We start from the raw sequence: 21919 nt of genomic DNA, 5'->3' as shown, positions 1-21919 counted from the left end.
AAATACTTCAAAATTTATAAGGAACTAAAAAAGAGCCCGAATAGCCACAGCAATTTTGAGGAAGAAGAACACGGTAGGAAGAATCACAATACCCGATATCAAACTATACTACAAGGCCATAGTAATCAAAACAGTCTGGTACTGGCATAAGAACAGACATATAGATCAATGGAACAGAATAGAGAGCCCAGAAATAATCCCAGGTCTATATGGTCAACTAATATTTGACAAAGGGGGAAGGAACATAAAATGGAGTGAGAAGAGCCTCTTCAACATATGGTGTTGGGAGAACTGGACAGGGACATGCAAAAAAATAAAACTAGACCATCAACTTACACCATACACCAGAATAAACTCAAAATGGATCAAAGACTTAAATGTAAACCGTGATACCATAAAGTCCTAGAGGGAAAAATAGGCAGGAAAATTTCAGATATCCCACATAGCAACATTTTCACTGATATATCTCCTAAGGCAAAGGAAATAAAGGAAAGAATAAACAAATGGGACTACATCAAATTAAAAAGTTTCTGCTCAGCTAAAGAAAACATCAGCAAGATGAAAAGGGAACCAACCATATGAAAAAATATATTTGCCAATGAAATTTCAGACAAGGGATTGATCTCCAAAATATATAAATAACTCATACAACTCAACACCAAGAAGACAAGACAACCCAATGAAAATGGTCAAAGGACCTGAACAAACACTTCTCCAAAGAGGACATACAGAGGGTCCATAGACATATGAAAAAATGCTCAACATCATTAGTCATCAGAGAGATGCAAATAAAAACCACAATGAGATACCACTTCACACCAGTAAGAAACGCCATCATCAACAAATCAACAAACAACTTGTGCTAGAGAGGATGCGGAGAAATGGGAATCCTGGTGCATTGCTGGTGCGAATTCAGACTGGTGCAGCCACTATGGAAAACTGTTTGGAATTTCCTCAAAAAACTAAAAATGGAACTGCCTTTTGAACCAGCAATTCCATTGCTAGGATTATATCTGAAAAATCCTGAAACACCAATTCAAAAGAACCTATGCACTCCAATGTTCATAGCAGCACTATTTACAATAGCCAAGTGCTGAAAACAACCTAATTGCCCATCTGTAGATGAGTGGATCAAAAAACTGTGGTACATTTACACAATGGAGTTCTATGTAGCAGAAAGAAAGAAGGAACTTCTACCATTTGCAACAACATGGATGGAACTAGAGAGAATTATGCTTAGTGAAATAAGCCAGGCAACAAAAGAAAAATACCTTACGCTGTCACCTATTACAGGAAACTAATGAACAACACAAATAAATGAGCAAAATTGAACCAGAGGTATGTAAACAAGGAGTAGACTAACAGTAACAAGGGGGGCGGGGGGATGGAGAGAAGGGTGTAAGAAGGGGAAGGGTGTAGTCAAAGACCATGTATAAATGACCCAAGGACATGGACAACTGAGTGGAGACTAAATGTTTAAGAAGGAGGAGATAGGGTGCACGGAAGCAAGAGGGGGAAAAAAAAGTGAGGCAACTGTAATGGAAAAACAAACAAAAAAAATTCTTAGTGGGGGAAAAATGAAAATATGAAGAATGGAAATGCCAGTTCAGTGAATATTATAAGGACAAGGATTTTCCTTCACACTGTATATTTTTCTCCCTATCTGATCCCTCCAGAGTTTGGCATTCTAAACAAGTAAGTGATGACATAAGTTTCTTTGCATAAAACTAACACGACCAGTAGTTAATAGAGGTTTTTTTGACCAAGACTGACTGGAATGTCATGCCTAAAGAAGACATGCTTGGGCTCTGGTTGTTACCAAAAGTTGCTGAGGAACTGGAATTGATTTTCAAAGGTAATAAAGGCTCACGAGAAAAAAGGCCTGGTACCTTGGTTGGTTGTGTGATCCATGGAAATCTCTCCAAGGAAGAAACAACGAAGGTTGCTTTCCTGAAAGATGGCTAGAAGGAACTTTAAGGCACAATGGAAAACCTGAAGGACTTGGAAAAGACAGGTGTTTACAGGCAAGGCTGAATGGCAGATATGTGGCTCAGCTCCTGTGCTCTGAATGGCAGACTGAAAGTCACCCTAAAGGTTCCTAACATAAGTTCCAGCAAAGCAGACTTAAAGGTCATATGTGATCATTTGCTGCTCTTGTTGTGTTTATGCAAATGAACAGGATAAATTAAAAATGGACTTAATGCAGTGCCTTTAATGAAATGGAGGGTAATCTTAAGGAGAAAAATCATGATTCAAGGAAAGTCACAATGCTGAGTGGTAGACTATAAAATAGTGCAGCTAACTGTCTTTAAAGTTTTTCATGTAAAGTTTGTTTCCATTTGAAAGTTAAAGTAGGTCTGTGGCATCATCGAAGATGCTTAATTTACAGTCAAGAAGAATATCAAATGCCTTGCAACTGGATGTCTTTCCAATGAGACAGTCTTACAGATTTAGAGACTGGTTTGTGGGTTATGCTGCATAAATTAACATGTGTTTTCTCTTTTCAAGTGATTTTCTGCACATATAGGTCTCACTTAATCCTCTCTGCATTGCTGCCTGCCTCCTGAGACTCAAAGGTGTGCCTGAACTAAGTGGCTGGAATACAACAAGAATGCCAGCCTGTTAAACCAAGCACACCATTGTCCAGGGATAGTCAATCGACCTGGAGTCTGCACGATCCTTCCCCATGTGGGCAGGCCACCCTCCCCTCCACACCCCCACACTTACTAGGGATTTCTGGACCCTAGGGTAGGTAGGACAACGACCATGCCCAGCTTGAAGCAGCTAGAGGAGCTTGAGACCTTCGCCCATTGTCCTATATAAGATTATAAAGGGTCTTAAGTCTGAGAGGGGAGGATTGTTATTTCTTATTGTTATAAAAATTAGTTAATTAATCATTAAAAAAAAAGAATATGGGAAAGGGTGAAGCCATAGAGCTTGTCTGCACGACCCATGGACATGAACTGGGGGCAGGGGGGTGGAGGATTGCTGGGAGAGGGTCCGTACTGTGTGGAGGGGAGCAAAGGGGGAAAAAAATTGAAACTATTGTAACAATATAATCAATAAAATATACTTAAAAATAAAAAAAATAAAAGTTCAACAAGTAAATAGACAAATAGGTGGGAAAGAAGAATGGCTGCATGGGGGAGTGGATGAAGCAAATATGGCAAAGGTCAATTGCTGAATACAAGGATGGGAATATAGGAAACATAGGTAACAGTGTCTACTTTTATGTGACAATGTTATAAGTTCTTATAATATAAAATTTTAATTATATTTTCCTATGTGTTCATACAAATAACTTTAATGTTTTACAGGAACAGCCCTCACTTATGGACAGCAGGGTTTCTGACAATAGGAAGGATAAGCCTGATGAGATGAAGGAGACAAACACCCACAATGACTGCAGAATTTTCTGAGCTCTAGATGAGCATAAAACAACTTTCATATTCAAGCCCAAGCACAGAACTGAGATGATTTGTTTCTGTCACACAAAAGCTGGAAACAGGAGAAAAAAGGGGCAAAAGAAAGGAAAGGGTAACTTGAGTAACAGTGACAACCAAGAGGAAGAGGTGTGCGTTGGTCCAAATCAACACATTAGTAACAGAGTTTCTCGAGAAGGAGAGAGTAATCAGATATTTTTAAGTCCATAGTCATCTTAGTGTTATAAAAGTACAATTCTTTGTGGGGTGAATACCTGTATCTGAGCCTTTGGCTCTTTATTTGAGTCCCAGTCCCAACTCTCCTACATTTCAGAGTATGACAAATCCCTTCTGAACTTCATGTGCCAAAAGTAATAAACAAATCCCAGCTAGGTGTCTCAGTTAGTTGGAACTTCAGTCCCATACACCAAAAGGTTATGAGTTTAATCCCCCAGTCAGGGCACATACCTAGGTTGTATGTTTGATTCCCAGTCAGGACCATATGTGAGGCAACTGCTCAATGTATCTCTCTCTCTCTCTCTCTCACTCTCTCTCTCTCTCTCCCACACACACACACACACTCTCTCCCCTCTCTCCCCACCCCTCTCTCTCACTCCCTCTTCCCCTCCCTCCCTCCCTTCCTCTGTAAAATCAATAAACACATCCTTGGATGAGGGTTAAAAAAAAAGAAAGTAAAGACCGACATCTGTTCCATTTACCTTAGAGGGCTTCAGAAAAGGCGATTCAAACATCACATAGCTGGAATCATCTCAAACATGTATCGAAATATCATCTGAATTTAATTAATGCAGAGGGTTTGTAAATCCAAGCTCATTTTCCTCATAGTTACAAGAGTCTATTAGGATCTTACTGTTTTCATTTGTGTTACCCATGTAACACTTACATCCCTTTTCATAGGTAATTAAAGAGAAAGTTAAAAACTAGCTCATTACATTTGTCTGTAAAGATCACCATTAGAATTTTAAGTAAAGATGATTCATTTCTATGGAGCTGATTGATTCAGACAAAGTAAGAGGGCTACAAGCATAGCATTTCCATTTTGCAAGATGAAAAGAGCTGGAGATTGGCAGCCCAACAACATGAACATACCTACCCCTATTGAACTCTACATTTAAAAATGGTTAAGATGGTGAATTTTATGGCATGTGTACTTTACCACAATAAAAATTTATTTTAGGGGACTTCTGGCCAAGATGGAGGCATAAATACACATGCTGTATCTCCTCACAACTAAGAAGGAATTTACAACCACTTCAAAACTAGAAAGAAAGAAAAGAGCCACAGAAAATCAATACTATAGGGGAGTTCAGCAAAGAAATAAAGAAGAAATTATCAGCCAGAGAGGTAGGAGGGGAGAAGCCGGGATGGAGAGAAAGAGGAGCAGAGCAGCAGCTGCAGGGGTGGTACTTGGTGGCAGCATGGCTGGCTCCATGGCTAGAGGCGGTGGAGGCTGGCAGGCACAGCTAGCAGTACAGCGACTTTAGCTGTAGCAAAAAAACACAGTCATACAGTTTAAACCTGAGAAGCTATCCCAGCCCCAAACCAGACGGATCCCAACCCCAGACCAGATCATGTAGCTTGCGGTTCCAGCACTGGGGAAGATAGAGCCACATTGCTTCTGACTGTGAAAGCAGTGGGGGTTGTGACAGAGAAAAAAGCTGCCAGTCTCAAAAAGGAGGCAGCTGGCTTACTACGGGAAGGGGGAGAAATGCCTCAAAAAGCAGTGACTCCCAGCTCTGTTCCCGCTCAGACCCCTCCCGCAAATACAGCACCAAAACTTGGTGAAACAGGTCTCCAGTACTAACGAATACCTAAGGCTTCGGCCCCTATAATGTAACAGGTGTGACAGCCCTACCCAAATCACAGAGGAAAATACAGGAGGCTGTCAAGATGAGGAGATAGAGAAGTAGAGCCCAAAAGGGGAGGCAGATCAAGGTAGCAGTTACAGAACTAAGTGACAAGCAGACAGTGAACCTAACAGATGCACAGTTTAAGGCACTAGTGATAAAGATGCTCACAGACTTGACAGAAAAGGTTAAACAGGACGGGGGGAAAATAAAGGCTATCCTAAGTGAAATGAAGGAAAATCCACATGAAACTAGTGGTGAAGGAAAGGAAACCAGGGTTCAAATCAATGAATTGGAACATAAGGAGGAAATAAACAGTCAACCAGTATGAAAAAAAAGGAAACAAAAATTTTTAAAAAATGAGAGGCTTAGAAACCTCTGGGACAGCTTTAACTGTGCCAACATCCAAATCATAGGGTTGCCAGAAGGTGAAGAGGGAGAGCAAGAAATTGAAAATTTATGTGAAAAAATAATGAAGGAAAACTTCCCTAATTTGGGGAAGCAAATGGACATAAGGGTCCAGGAAGCACAGAGTCCCAAACAAACTAGACCAGGGGGACCACACCAAGACATATCATAATTAAAATGCCAAAGATAAAGAGAGCAGCAGGAGAGAAGAGGAGAATTACCTACAAAAGGGTACCTATAAGACTGTCACCTGACTTCTCAAAAGAAACTTTTCAGGGATGAAGGGACTGGCAAGAAGTATTCAATGTGATGAAAAGCAAGGACCTACAACCAAGATTACTCTAACTAGCAAAGCTATAATTCAGAATGGAAGGGCAAAGAAAGTGCTTCCTAGACAAGGTAAAGCTGAAGGAGTTCATCATCACCAAGTCATTATTATATGAAATGTTAAAGGGACTTATTTAAGAAAAAGAAGATCAAAACTATGAACATTAAAATGACAATAGTATCACAACTATCAACAACAAAAGATAGGAAATGGAAACAAAGGCAAACTAAGCAGACAATCATAGGTATGGGGAACATATGGAGGGAGATCAGCTAGGAGGGGGGAAGGAGGAGAAGGAGGGAAATGCAGGAATTAAGAAGTATAGTAGGAGGGTGTAGATTAGACAGAGGGATGTAGAGAAGAGCTTACATTTATGACCCATGGACATGGACTAAGGTGAGGGTAGACAGTTAGGGAGGGGGATTACTGGTTGGAGGGGAACAAAGGGAAAAGAAATTGGGACAACTGTAACAGCATAATCAATAAGACATACAAATAAAATAGAATAAAAATAAAAATAATTAAGTTTAAAAAAAATGTAGAACCATTTTACTGGCCTATGAGCTGTAGTTTGCTGGTACCTTGATGTAATCTCACCTCCAACTTCGTTTTGAGACAGGCTGTGAGATGCTCTGCAGGTTCACCAAAAGTGACTAGAAAATAGCTATCAGAATCACCAGATATGGCTTCTGTTATAGGCCAGTTAAACCAAAATCCTAGAGTCCTGTAACTCTTTGTATGAGGGGATGGACATTCCTTGGGTTCCTGTCATATTTCTTTTGACCTTGCCTGAGAGCTTGGGAAATGAGGGTCCATCCCTTTAGCCTGTTTGAGGCTTCCAGAACTGGACATTCCTACAGGGGAAAACCTGGATTTGAGAAAAGGTCCCCATGTCCTTCAGGCAGCCACCCACTTATCCCTTTAAGGATGCACTATCCAGCATCTTAGTAGGGCAAGGAGCCCAGGGCTTCTGCACCCCTGCGGCCAAAGCAGAGGACCTGGAAAAAAGCCAAGTACAAAGTCTGGAGAGAAGCAGTCAGGCTATGGAAAGCATCTACACAATCATCACAAGAGAAACAAGCTTCATTTTCAAATCCCACATTTCTCACATCCACACCAGTAACAGACAGAGTAGAGAAGCCAAGTTTACACAAAGCAGTGACTGTGATGCAGGAAGACATGCTGCTAGGACAACTGCAGTTGGTCTGCCCCACGATGCCACAAAACCAATGGGTTAATTCAGAGTGAGAGGGATTCTTTAGAAAAAACATAGTGGCCCTTATTTCAGAATTAGCCTGTGGTTAAAACACAACTGTTTATGTAAAAATATATTCTCTTACTATATTAATTTGCTAAACACCTTGGTAAAATAATAACCCCTTTCTTGGTGCCTCTGCTCCACCCTTGGTGCCCTGTAGGATTATAAGGTTAAATAAGATCAGCATCTTGCCTTGAATGAGCTCAAGTTGGGAAGGAATAGTGCTATGTAAGCAAGTACAAACAATACCATTTGTAAGGTTCCATAACAAACCACATTGTAGATACAGAGGTGGCACGGACCTCCCAAATGAGAAAATGTCTCCAGCAAGCATTGAAAGAGGAATATTTTTCATGATGGGGTCAGTGGGGTAGGAGAGACCATGAAAGAAAGGTATTCCAGAGGGAGAAACAGCATATGCAAAGGCCATGTCCCTGCACAATGGATAATGCATTTTTGGAAATCAGAGGTGGATCTTTTTACTGCAGGGGAAAACAGGAAGGAAAGATGTATTTTGCCAAAGTGTATAAATGCAAACGATATATCCCAGGACTCCCTAAATTGCTTATGGAAGATGAGGCAGATATTAGTTTCATTCTATAGATGAGGAAACCAGACAGAGGCAGGCACCCGAAGGCTCTGTGGGAGTCGTGCCTATGCTCACCCAGTGCTCTGCTGGTTCTCCCCCTGTCCAGGGCCTGGGGCTCAATGAACAGTGACTTATTGAAGGACAAAGAGAGCAGATTTCCCCACAGTCACCAGTGAATAGGTGACAGTCTGAGTTAGAATCAAGGATGTGCCCATGCTTACAACAAAAGTTACTTTATTTCCAAACCAGGTAGAAATAACTAACAGAAAGTTGGGGGAGAACCTGGAAAACCAACAAAAGCATGCCACAGTAAAAGGTTCAGATTCACGAGATCATGAGATCTCACATGTGATCAATTCTAAAAAGATAAATATCACATAATGTTTAGAGAATATTTTGTTTGACACATGAATTAATCAATGCCATATCATTGGACATCTGAGGATAACTATTCCTAAGCAGAAATTCCCTTCAAAGAAAAATCACCAATCAAAAAATGTATTGAAGTGGTGGATCTGCAGGCTCCAGCAGGACAATGGCTGTAGATACAAAGACCTGAAGGTAGTCCTTTCTGTCCAAAGATGGAAAACAATACCACTACCATTTCTCAAGAGGAGCTGGAGGAGCTACAAGAAACATATAATAAAATAGATATTGACAGCAGTGGGTATGTCAGTGACTATGAACTTCAGGACCTGTTTAAGGAAGCAAGCCTTCCTCTGCCTGGCTACAAAGTGCGCAAGATCATGGAAGAAAATCCTAGCAGTTGCTGACAACAAAATGGCAAAATCAGTTTTGAAAAATTTGTGTCTCTAATGCAAGAGTTAAAAAGCAAAGATATCAGCAAAAACATTACAAAAAATAATTAACAAGAGAGAAGGGATTATTCCTATTGGAAGAACTTCATCGATCTCCAGTGAGGGCACACAGCATTCTTCTTCACAGGAAGAAAAAGTGGCTTTTGTTAACCGCATAAATAAAGCCCTGGAGAATGACCTTGACTGTAAGCATCTCATACCCATGGATCCCAATGATTAGTTTTTTCAAATCACTTGCAGATGGCATTCTTCTTTGCAAAATGATCAACCTATCTGAACCAGATACAACTGATGAAAGAGCCGTTAATAAGAAAAAACTCATCCCTTTTACTGTTTCTGAAAATTTAAACCTAGCCCTGAATTCTGCCTCAGCCATTGCCTGTACAGTGGTCAACATTGGTGCATAGGCCTTCAAAGAAGGAAAACCTCACTTGGGATTTCTCTGGCAGATCATCAAGTTGGTCTTTTTGCTGATATTGAGATTTCCAGGAATGAAGCTTTGATTGCATTGCTAAATAAAGGTGAGGAATTAGAAGAGCTGGAGAAGCCTTCTCTAGAGGAATTACTGCTGCAATGGGTGAACTACCATTTGACCAATGCAGAATGGCGGAACATCAGCAACTTCAGCCATGACATTTAGGATTCAAAAGCCTGTTTTCATCTGCTTAATCAGATTACACCTAAAGGTGACCGGGATGATGGACCTGCTATTGCTATTGATCTTTCAGGATTTAATGAGAAAAATGACCTGAAGCATGCTGGATTTGTTTCAAGAAGCAGATAAACTGGACTGCAGCTTGTTACTCCTGCAGATGTCGTTTCAGGCAATCCTAAACTTAATTTAGCTTTTGTAGCTAATCTGTTTAACACATACCCATGCCTACACAAGTCTGATAATAATGACATCGATATGAATTTATTGGAAGGATAGAGCAAGGAAGAGAGGACAATTTGAAAATGGATGAATTCCTTGGGGTTCAACCCATACATTAATCATTTGTACAGCAATCTCGCAGATGCTTTAGTGATCTTCCAGCTCTATGAAATGATCCGCATGCCAGTCAACTGGAGCCATATCAACAAACCTCCTTATCTGGCCCTTGGAGGGAACATGAAGACTGAAAACTGTAACTATGCAGTGGACCTTGGTAAGAATAAAGCCAACTTCTCCTTGGTTGTCATTGCTGGGCAAAACCTCAATGAAGGGAATGCAATACTTACTCTAGCATTGGTGCGGCAGCTAATGAGAAGGTACACACACATTGAATGTGTTATCAGATCTTGGAGAAGGTGAAAAAGTAAATGAGGAAGTTATAATTAAATGGGTCAATCAGAGTCTTAAAAATGGAAACAAAAATACTTCTATTTCCAGCTTCAAGGACAGATCTATTATCACTAGTTTACCTGTCCTAGATTTAATAGATGCCATTGCACCAAATGCAGTTCAAGAAATGGTAAAGAGAGAAGACCTTTCTGAAGAGGACAAGTTGAACAATGCTAATATGCCACTTCAATTGCTCGGAAGATTGGTGCCCAGATATATGCCTTACCTGATGACCTTGTAGAAGTGAAACCAAAGATGGTTATGACAGTGTTTGCATGCTTAATGGAAAAAGGACTGAACAGAATAAACATTTAATATGATTTTCTGCCACATTAAACATATTGTATGCCTCACAGTTTACAGAATTCTGAAATGTAGTGGGTATAAAACCAGAGATTATTTGTATGCTCAAAACAGTTGTAAAATTCATTAATGAATTCAATATCTTGTTCATACTAGTTAAGAGTTTGTTGATCTTTTTGGATAACAATTAATTTACTAGTAGATACTGATAGTAGAATATATTCATCATCAAGCTGACATTTCATGATTAAATTAATTTCATTTCCTGAAAGTCTCATTAAAACAAGACTAATTTCTTCTTTTTCATGGTTCAAAAAAAGACCAATACAAAATTTTTTTTTGCAAGTCCTACTGTGAAATGTGTTTTGATTTGTGTGTATGTGTTCATTTTAATCATACATGTATTCGAAGTCATAATCTAGTTTATCCCCTTTGTTTTTTCCCCTCTATGTGCAGTGGTCTAAAACTTTAACTTTTCTGTAAATTTCTGTATTGTCTAAAACTTTTAAATGGCAAGTATTGTTCTATTAACATTAAAATTTTTACTTATCAGAACTAACTCCTGAATAAACCCCAAGTTCATTCTCTTATGTCAGAGCCAGAGCTTTTTAGTTAAATCTCAATTTTAATTGCATTGATACTTTACATATGCTAGTTTGGTAATGACAGGCAGCATATATATGCTGATAGGATGTTATTAGAGAAATGTGTGTGTGTGTGTGTGTGTGTGTGTGTGTATGTGTGTATTTTGCACCTGAATTACCTGGGTTTTCTTATAGGGCATGTGTAATCGGTAAGTCAGCCTCCCTCTGTGTGTACTTTTCAGTTTGTAGCTATTTGGTACATGTAAATTTCTTTTAGAAATACTCATTTTTTATGTGCATAGTTATTTTTTTACAGTATTCTTCCAAATATTTATAGCTGAACATTGGCTAGATGACTTCTAAATATGTTGACACTATAATGTTAGCTTCATATCACAGATGCTAATTTTGATTTATACTGAAGCCCTAAATAATTTAGAACATACCCACTGAATTTCTTTAGCAGAAAACTACTATTTAAAATAGAATATTTTCACATATTTTTTCCACAACCTTCTATCCTACAAGATGGTAATGTTTGGTTAATGCTTGTGTGACCTGAGACCTATTTTTGTCTGAATTTTTAGCAGCGGAGAGATTCTTTGCTAACAATTAAATTCAGAAATCTAATTTCTTGATCTTCCACTGCTAGTGCCAGTGAAACTGCTGTGCAACAAAAATGCTGTCACTTTATGTCAGTGTGAAAGAGATGTTTAACTTCCCTTTTTACGATTAAAATGTATATGTTGTTAAGACTGAGACTGCTCATGTTTAGAATAGAATTTTTAATTGGAATTATCAAGAGGTGGAACTATGAAATATATTCTTCTACAAGAGAGATTTCCTTTCCTTTTATATTTTGATTATTGTTTTCTTATATGACAATTAAGATATGTTCCTGCTCTTTTGTGAGATTATTTAAATCATGTTTTTCTTTTTCATTTTTTTCACCAATATATTTATTATCTGATTTACATGAAATTTAGCACTTAAGTATGTTCTTTTTCTCACAAAGTATATTTAATAAAAATTCTGTGTAAGTACAAAAAAATGTATTAAAGTTATTTATGCACTTTTGTATGAGGTCAGGATGAATTTTTTTCCTTCTTTATATTTCCAGTATTTCATGATTTTCAAACAATAGGCACAGATTTGGGGGATGGGGGGCAGTTCTTACAAGAGTCAAGTACAAAAAAAAGGAAGATTTAAAAAATGTAACCACATATCTACCACTCAGAAATAACAATATTTTGTCACATTTGGTTCAGCTCTCTTAAGAAAAATAATTGAAATAAAATATTGTGGATAAAATTATTCCCATTCCATCATCCTACCTTAAGAACCAATCATTATAAGCTATTTTGTGTCTTTCAGTCTGTTTACAAACACACACCTCACATCAATAGGAATAAAGAACTATTTGTATGTATAATTTTAAAAAATAAGTTAAATCATAGTCAATGTTCTTACCTTGAGGTCAGTCTATGTTGGTTTCTATAACTATAGTTTATTCCTTTAACTCTGACACAGTATTGGTTTAAATATACCATCTTCTATTTATGTAGCCTATTTACGGATGTTTAAGTTGTTTCCAATTTTTCTCTAGAAATATAAATTCATTAATAACTATCCTGGTATTTGTCTTTTCGGCTAGAGCAGCGGTTCTCAACCTGTGGGTCGTGACAATCAGAAAACACATATATAATTACATATTGTTTTTGTGATTAATCACTATGCTTTAATTATATTCAATTTGTAACAATGAAAAATACATCCTGCATATCAGATATTTACATTACGATTCATAACAGTAGCAAAACTACAGTTATGAAGTAGCAATGAAAATAATTTTATGGTTGGGGGTCACCACAACATGAGGAACTGTATTAAAGGGTTGGGGCATTAGGAAAGTTGAGAACCACTGGGCTAGAGATTCTCTCTGAATAGAAACATTGTAAATAAAGTGTTTAAAATCAAACTGTATTAAGAAGGTAACAGTGTAAAAGTGGCTCAGACTTTAGGTAATTAAGAGTCATTTAATACTTCTCAATGTGAATGTTACAAACTATCAACATTTATACTACACTACCAATACTTGGCTTCACCCCTCCAAAAAAATACTCTGTCAACATCCCAATGAACAGTAATCAAATGGTTTGGTAAATTAAACTTGGGTCTGACTGATTTAGAGACTTTATTCTCATTGTTCTAATTGTACTTCTTGAAAAAAATTTCAACTAAAATTCACATGCAACTAACATTATCAAAACACCGTTTTAACACAATAACTCGATGCTGGTAATATTGAGTTATTATTAGAAGAGGAATAGTTGATAAATAAGAATAATGTGGTATCAATCTATAGGAAGCAATAACAGCACAAGGAGAGACTGTCCAAAGAATCATCCACACAGAGAAATTCAAACCATGTATTGCTTTGTTTTCTTTCTTTTTCTCAGTCCTATACAAGCATGAATAGCATCTAAACTGCTATTTTCATGAACATCAATAAATGGTCTTCCTACCAAACTCTGTCCCACACACAATTCCCCTCACATCCCCATTCCATTAAAAGCAAAGATCCTCATCAAAAAAGTCATGCAGATTTATGGGAGCTGATATAAATCTATTAAGAGGAACGTTCTCTGGTCAAAGAGAGGAGGGTATGTAACAAAAAGTTGCATTCAAAGGGATGTGAAGGCAAAGAGACACCAAGATTTCTTTCTGGAAGGCAGAAATTTTCCACCCTAGATGGGTCAGTTCCACAACAAATCCTAACTGCTCAGGCACCCACAGGTGAGGGCCAGCACTTCCTCATGGAGCCCTGGGCAAGGCATCTCCCTCTCTGTCTAACTCAGGCCTCACCCATAAAACACACACTATGATCAGCAACACTGAATCCCACAGGTTGGTGATCTTGGAATCCAATCCTCCCCTGAAAACTGCCACTCCTGTCCGTCCTTGAGTCTAAGATGCCCTCATAAGCACCTCGAAAGAGGAAGAATTAAATGTGAACATAAGTCTCAAACTGTGCAAGTCTCTCTGGAGCCCTTTCCTCCTGCCTCTATCTATTGAACTGATTAATATTGAGATCCTTGACTCTCCAGTGGGTAGGGCTCTGGGACTGCACTTGGCCCTTTGCATCCTGTCTGTGGCCTCATTTAACACTGCTCTTGGCCTGGTAAACTTGGCAAGTAGCAGATAAAAAGTGAATTTCAAACACTGGCCAGAATCTTGGCAGAACAGGGTGATTAAAGACAGAATACAGTGTTTGTGTTAGAACTCACTCTCTTGGGAGAACATGAACAAGCAGCTCTAGCTAACGTGTCAGGGATTCCAAGAACAAGGGCCTAAAAGACAGGTGAAGAAGGAGGGCGTTCAGGCAGTTTTAATAACAAAATACTTGTGGGCAAGCTTGAGGTTTACCCTAATGTTTTCCTTTCATGTGCCCAAAGTTGAGCTGGGTTGAGTTCCAGACCTCTGGGTACAATAACCTTGGTCTTTCATAAGCTTGCACAGTTCATCTGGGAAAAAGAGGATATCTGCAAGAGCTGAACCCAGCATGAACAAAGGAGACCACACTGACTGAACCTTATGTATTTTTAATGGAATAAATTAAGAAAAGAAAAAAATTTTTAAATGAAGCAATGTTTCACTAATCAATAGGCAATGGAGGGAATGACTAATACCATATTGAATTTAAGACAAACTTTACATATTTTAGACAGTCAGATGAATAATGAATAAAAATACACACAGAAGAAGATGTATTATATTATGCCTTTTGCATGGTGTCCAGAACCACTGAGAGCAATGAGTGAGTATCCTAAGTCATAGATGACAAAAGAAATAAGGAAAGAAGCCCTGTCCTTTATTCAATCAGCTAACACTAGGAGCACAAAAATTCTTTTCAGGGGCAGAAAAGACCAATACTTTTATTAAAAGTAAAAATGTCCCTCCCTGCCACAGGCAATAAGGCTCTCAGACTATAAGTGGACAGGGAAGAAAAAATATGTATTATAAAGTGTTTTGTTGTTGCATTTACCTAATGTAAGGATTAGTTATTCTAGAATTAGTTATTCCTGAAACGGGCTGCCCACCTAGCAGATGCAGGAATTTGCACATCTAAATACTGTAGTCCAGAAACCTGGAGCATTAACAGCAGAAAGAACCTGAGATAATCAATTGTTGTTTTATGCACATTAGAACTGAAGCTCAGAGGCCAAGGTTACACAGCTCTTCTCTACACAAACATATGCATGCACACATGCGCGCACATACACACACACACAGACCTATAAACTGAGACAGACACATACACAGACGCACATATACACACACCCTTCCCATGTATTTTTAAATTTCCTATTTCAATAACCCCTGGAACAGTCCCCAAGCCATTTCCTCTCTATCCAACCAGATTCTTTGGTCTGAAGCTCCACTTGGCTTATACCAAGAACCGCTCTGTCTTTTCTTCTGTTTCTCTAAAGCACACACAAGATCAAGTTTTCAAGATATCATTTTGGATATTAATTTTAAAAATGTAACGCTGCCCATTTTTTATAATCAAATGCTGTGAAACTTGGTGAAGATGGTGGTATGAGCTGCCAGTGCCCAGGAAACCTTGGGGTACAAACTTCTGGTCCCTTGTGCTGAGTCTGGGAAGGCCCAACACTGAAGGCAGGTGGGCAGGTAGAGAGGTGGCACATAAGCCCAACCCACCTCCAAAATAAATTTCTAAGACTAGCAAATGTGTGCTGCTGGTTAAACAAACAAAAAAGGAAATCAAGAACATTTTCAATCCTTGAATTAATTACCAAATGAAATCACATAAATACATATAAAGAATCCTCCTAGATGGCAGCATTTCTGGGTTGCTTGATCTAGAATTTGCCACTTCATTATCAAGGCAAGGAAGTAGATGCCTGGCAGAGAAAGAGAGGCTCAGCAGACAGTTAATGATTGATTTTGGCTTTCTTCTTCCCTTACCATCTTAGCAATTATACAAGTTTTACACTTCAACCTGTTCTCTTGGTAATTTGCCCTTCTCAAATTAAATGATCCTCATTTAATGCAACGAATTAGCAAACGTCATGTTCAGTGGTCTAATGCATTATCAAGATGTACTGACATACTGGTTAGTGATTTTATAAACTCTATTATCAGTGTTTTTAAAGGAAAAAGCATAGTGAGAATAAGAGGGCTTCACAACCTGCTCTTTTCAGGTCCTATTCATTAAGGAAATAATGAATAAAACATCAATATCTGAGAGGTTGAAAGTTTTAGCTAGGATATCTTCACTGTAGCCACAATCAATTAGGTTCTACTTCTTAAACAGAGTTTCAAACAGATATACGCATATAGAGCAGGAAGAAGGCAGGAGAGTGTGAGGAAAAAGTGATGAAAACAGAAGAGTAAAAGGAAAATGCATATTTTTTATTTGACATGATTAGACTGGGTCAGGAAGAAAAATTAGCAAATCCTATCACACTTTCCCCTCATCCTTCATAAAATCCTACTATGTCCAAAGGCTTCCAGAACATATTTCTATTATATCAGATTCTCTCTTTTTTTTAAGATTTATTGACTTTTAGAGAGAGGGGAAGGGAGGGAGAAAGAAAGGGAGAGAAACTTCAGTGTGAGAACGCACCATTGATTGGTTGCTTCTCCTATGCAACCTGGCCAAAGTCTGAACCCACAACCCAGCCATGTACCCTGACAAGGAATCAAACCAGCTACACTTTGCTTTGTGGGATGATGCCAACCAACTGAGCCACACTGGTCAGGGCTATTTTATCAGATTCTTGACACTGCCAAGGCCAGTGGTGTTCTAAACATACAGATGATTCCATTTCCAAAAATGCTTGAGGAAGTTGAGAAGAATAAATACTGTATTTTTTAACAAAAATGTTTTCTTTGTATTCATGATGTTAACACAGTTTTGATAAGTATTTTACATATGATAATGGTATAGTAACTGTGTTGAAAAAATTTATATTTTAAGAGATACATACTAAAATGTTTATAATTGAAAACAAAAGCTTCCTTCAGAAAGCAAATATTTCCACTGGTAAGTGATGACCACACACATTTCAAAAGTTAGTACTGTTAATATTCATTATTTTTTATTACATTTCCTTTTTAAAAATTTGTGGTAAAATTATATGACAAAATTTACCATTTTAACCATTTTTAAGTGTGCACTGACTCAGTGGCACATTCTCACTACAGTTCACGCTCAATATTTATACTTGTAGTATATTTATCTTTTTCTTGTACTTACAAAAGATCCTTCCCACCTGATCTCTGCCTGACATATGGTATAAGAAATCTACAAAGGTCATGCAACTATCATCACCAACCATCTCCAGAACTTCTTCATCTTGCAAAACTGTACCCGAGTACCCATTAACCAATAACTCTCTATTGCCCCCTCTCTCCAGTATTTAGCAACCACCATTCTCCTTTCTGTCTCTACCATGCATACATTTTAGTTTAATGAATTCAGGATTAATAACATCATACAAAAAACTCTCAGATTTCAAATATTGATTCATTACTTTAAACACAAGCCCCTGGCTGGTTTGGCTCAGTGGATTGAGCGTCGGCCTGCGAGCTAAGTGTCGCTGGTTCGATCTTCCAGTCAGGGCACATCAGAGAAGGAAAACTCTGACTCCAAAAAACCTCCGCTGCCTTGCGGCATACCTCTTCAGGGGAAAGGCTAAGGGAGTAAACCCCGACAGAAAATCCGGAGCCGGAGTCCCTAAGGCGGTTTGACGTTGTAGTCAACACCGGCAACTCCTGCGGCGCACCTGAAGCCAAGCTGTATTGACTCCGTCTTTCCCTTGGACCCTTCAGCTGCGAAGAGAGGGGGGGTCTGCTGCATGGGCAACAGCAGACCCTCCATATCACCCTGCCCAGACTCTGTAGCTTCAGCTTCGCTGGAGAGGACACTCCAGCGTCATCGCAAGATGTCGATTCGACACAGGGGGAGACAGATACCGTGTCACTCCCGAGTCGGACTGCACAGCCATTCTCGGCGGTGCAGATAGACTCTTAAGAAGCTACACCATCGTCTCTCGAGACGGACGTCTGCCGATCGATGTAAGAAAATAAAATCATGTACGAACCCAAAAGACTGGCATCACAGAACATTTCTTTAGAATCTAAAGCATCAAAGCATAAACGGTTTCAGATTTTAGCATTAATAGCTTGGATGCCACTTGAGATGACAAAACTCAGTTTTGTTTTAGGTTTAATCTCCCATCTCTCTTCAAGGTACTAAAGTTTTTACAATTAAGACAACGGACAGCCCCAATGTTGGGTGTTTGGAAATCACTGGTAACTCTTAAATGTACTTAAAGTAATGTATTATTTAACATATATAATCACACATTCTTTTTCTCTTTTATTAAATGCTTTAACAGATCTAAGGCTCAAGGACTTGAAAACTTATAAACATGAAAAATTCAGTTTCTGAAAAGGTCAACACCTAACCTCTGCTTAATATTGAAGATTTCCAAGAGGTATCTGGGGAAGGAGCTGTCAAACATCACATGTAACTGAAAGGATAGAGGTGCAGAATCAGTGTTCATTTCCTACTGGAATTTAATTTTTTAAGAAATCATCACTGGAAATCATCATTAAAAAACAGTATTGTCTCAGGTTTGCTCTGCTCATTCTTCTTCTATAATCTCAAAGACAGGTATAAACACTGGCCTCCTGGGATGTTTCTGTCATAAACATTCACTTGGTCACTTTCCTGCCTTCCCAAGATGCAGCTCTGTGTGACATCAGTCAATTCAAAAGCTACACAATTTATGTGTTATCAAGAACCATCACTTGAAAGACTTCCAGCCAAGATGGAGGCATAGATAGACATGTTTTGCCTCCTTCCAAAACCATAAGAAGGATTACATCTACCTCAAAACAAAAAACAACCAGAACTACCAGAAAATCAAACTGCATGGAAGTCCAACAAACAAAGATAAAAAGAAGCATTATGGAGAGGATGTTGTGTGGTAGTAGCAGTGGCAGCAAGGCAGTGGCTGAAGCTGGCCATTGGGACACCTGGGAGTGCTCCCAGCACCACACCAGACCACACAGCTCACAGTTTCAGCACCTGGAAAATCTTTATTGCTTCTGGCTGTGAAAACCAGAGGGGGTTGGTGTGGTGGAAGAAACTGCCTGTCTCTCATGAGAGTCTGTTTAGAGGCCCTGAGATCCTAGAACTTCTGCAAACCTACCCACTCTGGGAACCATAACCAGGGCAACAGATAGAGGGCCTCCAGTCACATACGGGAAGTGGGTGAAGTGACTGGAAAAGGAGTAAGTGCTAAGCAAGCGACATTGTTCCCTCTCTGACCCCTACCTCATATACAGCACCACAATGTGGTGAAACAGATTGCCCCACACTGATGAATACCTAAGACTCTGCCCCTTACAATGTGACAGGTGTGACAGCTCTACCTAAGACACAGAGGCAATCACAGGAGGCTGTCAAATGGAGGAGACAGAGAAGTATGGCCCAAAAGAGGGAGCAGATCAAGGTTCCAGTGGGAGAACTAAGCAATGAGGAGAGAGCCAATCAAACAGACACAGAGTTCAAAATAATGGTGATAACAATGCTCACAGACCTCATAGGCATGCTTGAATACAGCAAATGCATAAGGGAAGAAGTGAAGGCTATGTTAGGTGAAATGAAGAAAAATCCACACGAAACCAATGAAGAAGAGAAGGAAGCCAAGGTTCAAATCAACAATTTGGAACATAAAAAAGAAATAAACAGTCAACCAGTACAGCAAGAAGAAACAAGAATAGAAAAAAATGAGGAGAGACTTAGGAACCTCTGGGACAACCTTAAACATACCAATATCTGAATCTAGGGGTGCCAAAGGAGAAGATGAACAGCAAGAAATTGAAAACTTATTTGAAAAAATAATGAAGGAAACTTCCTTAATTTAGTGAAGGAAATAGACATACAAGATCAGGAAGCACAGAGAGTCCCAAAAACGTTGGGAACAAAGAGGACCACACCAAGACACATCATAATTAAAATGCCAAAGGCTAAAGATAAACAGAGAATCTTAAAAGCAGCAAGAGGAAAGAAGAGAGTTACCTATAAAGGAGTTCCCATAAGACCATCAGCTGATTTCTCAAAAGAAACTTTGCAGGTACGAAGGGGCTAAAGAAGTATTTAAAGTGATGAAAATCAAGGGCCTACAACCAAGATTACTCAATCCAGCAAAGCTATCATTCAGAATGGAAGGGCAGGTAAAGTACTTCCCAAACAAGGTAAATCTAAAGGAGTTCATCATCACCAAGCCCTTATTATATAAAATGTTAAAGGGACTTATTTAAGAAAAAGAAGATCAAAACTATGAACAGTAAAATGACAACAAACTCATAACTATTTACAAATCAATCTAAAACAGAAAACAAAAACAAACTAAACAAACAACTAAAATAGGAACAGAACCATAGATATGGAGATCATATGCAGGGTTATCGGGAGGAGAGGAAGGGGAAGAATCGGGGGAAAGGTGCAGGGACCAAGAAGCATAACTAGTAGGTACAAATTAAGCAGGAGAACATTAAGAATAGTATAGAAAATGGAGAAGCCAAAGAACTTACATGCATGACCCATGAACATGAACTAAGAGGTGGGGCATTGCTGCATGGAAGGGAGGTACCTGGCAGAGAGGGGCAGTGGGGAACAGTTGGAACAACTGTAATAGCATAATCAATAAAATCTACTTTTTTTAAAAAGTACCATCATTTGGGTAGAAGAAATGGAAAGAAACAAGATATTTTTGCTACTAAAATATCACTGTGGCATAAGGAAAAATAAATGCTATTTTAATATTTATTTTTAATGCCATATTTTCAAGCAAAAATGCAGAACATCTCTCCCCTAAATAAATGGATCAAAGACTGATCCTTGCAAAGAAGAGTTTTATATTACAAGTGTTTAAGTTCTTACCATGTCAAGTAAAAGAAGTATTACACCATTCAAAATATTTTCCCCAGATGTTCCTAACAGTTAACAAAGGACTGCTATGCTTGCATATTACCAAAGGTAAAGCTGTAAAAGTAAAAAGCACCTGATCTGTGTTCATTTGCATACAAGGTATCTAGAAACTCTTATTTGATTATTAAATGAAAACTGTGACATGAAAAGCAGTTACTGCTTAACTTGGGTGTTCATTTAATTGAAATACAGCTGATTCTCATTCTTTGCTGCAGTTGCATTCTATAAAGTTACTGCTGCATTAGGGAATACTGAATGATTGCACCTAGGGAAAATATAAGGTTAGGTTTATATGAGCCTCTGCTTTCAACATGTTCATCAATCAATCCATGCATAACTTCATTTTATGTGTTTCTGTTTAAAGACACCTAATATTAGTTAATACATTGTTGATTCATTAACACTGAACACATAGCTAACAGCACTGTAACTCAGGCCTGAATGAGGCTTCCCAAACACATGCACTTTCTCCATAGGGCACATTAATCACAGCCTACCTGTGCTCAGGGACACCAGAGAGCATTTCAAGTTTACACCTTGTGGCCATTTTCAAGAGCAAAATTACCAACAAAGAGCACAAAAAGTGGGCAATGGGGTACTAAAGAGACAACCAAAGGACACCTGTTTACACTAAGAGTTGAAACAAGAAGGCAGAGCACTGCCTTGTTCAATCTCAGCTGGGAATAATGAACAACTCAAATTTTTCACTCGTCCATGCATGTCCATGAATGATCACATAAGCATCATGAGTAGTGATCTGCGGGTTACAAATACATTTGAGGGAGTAAGTGAATTCACAAACATTGGACTCTGTGAATAATAAGGATCATTCATAGTTCAATAAGTGTTAATGATTCAGCACATCAATTTTAACAAACATCTAAAAATGTTTCTGAAGTTTTTGTTATGATCAAAAAATATGCCAGACAATTCCTTTACTGATACTGTTCCCTCCTATAAAAGGGCAACTTATCACTTCTATGGCCT

The 21919-nt window shown here is 38.6% G+C and overlaps 1 protein-coding gene and 1 pseudogene across 4 annotated transcripts in view; one reads left to right on the top strand and one right to left on the bottom strand.

The window, feature by feature from the left end:
* FARP1 (FERM, ARH/RhoGEF and pleckstrin domain protein 1) overlaps positions 1 to 21919 on the bottom strand; it is a 370189-nt gene that overhangs the window by 217132 nt on the left and 131138 nt on the right. The gene's annotated exons all lie outside the window — the stretch shown is intronic.
* LOC149996207 (plastin-1 pseudogene) lies at positions 8455 to 10330 on the top strand (annotated as a pseudogene).

The sequence above is a fragment of the Furipterus horrens genome, unplaced genomic scaffold (assembly GCF_987537825.1).
Source record: "Furipterus horrens unplaced genomic scaffold, mFurHor1.1.pri manual_scaffold_12, whole genome shotgun sequence".
Taxonomy (NCBI): domain Eukaryota; kingdom Metazoa; phylum Chordata; class Mammalia; order Chiroptera; family Furipteridae; genus Furipterus; species Furipterus horrens.
The sequence above is the reverse complement of the archived record's forward strand: the minus strand, read 5'-3'. Positions and strand labels throughout refer to the sequence as shown.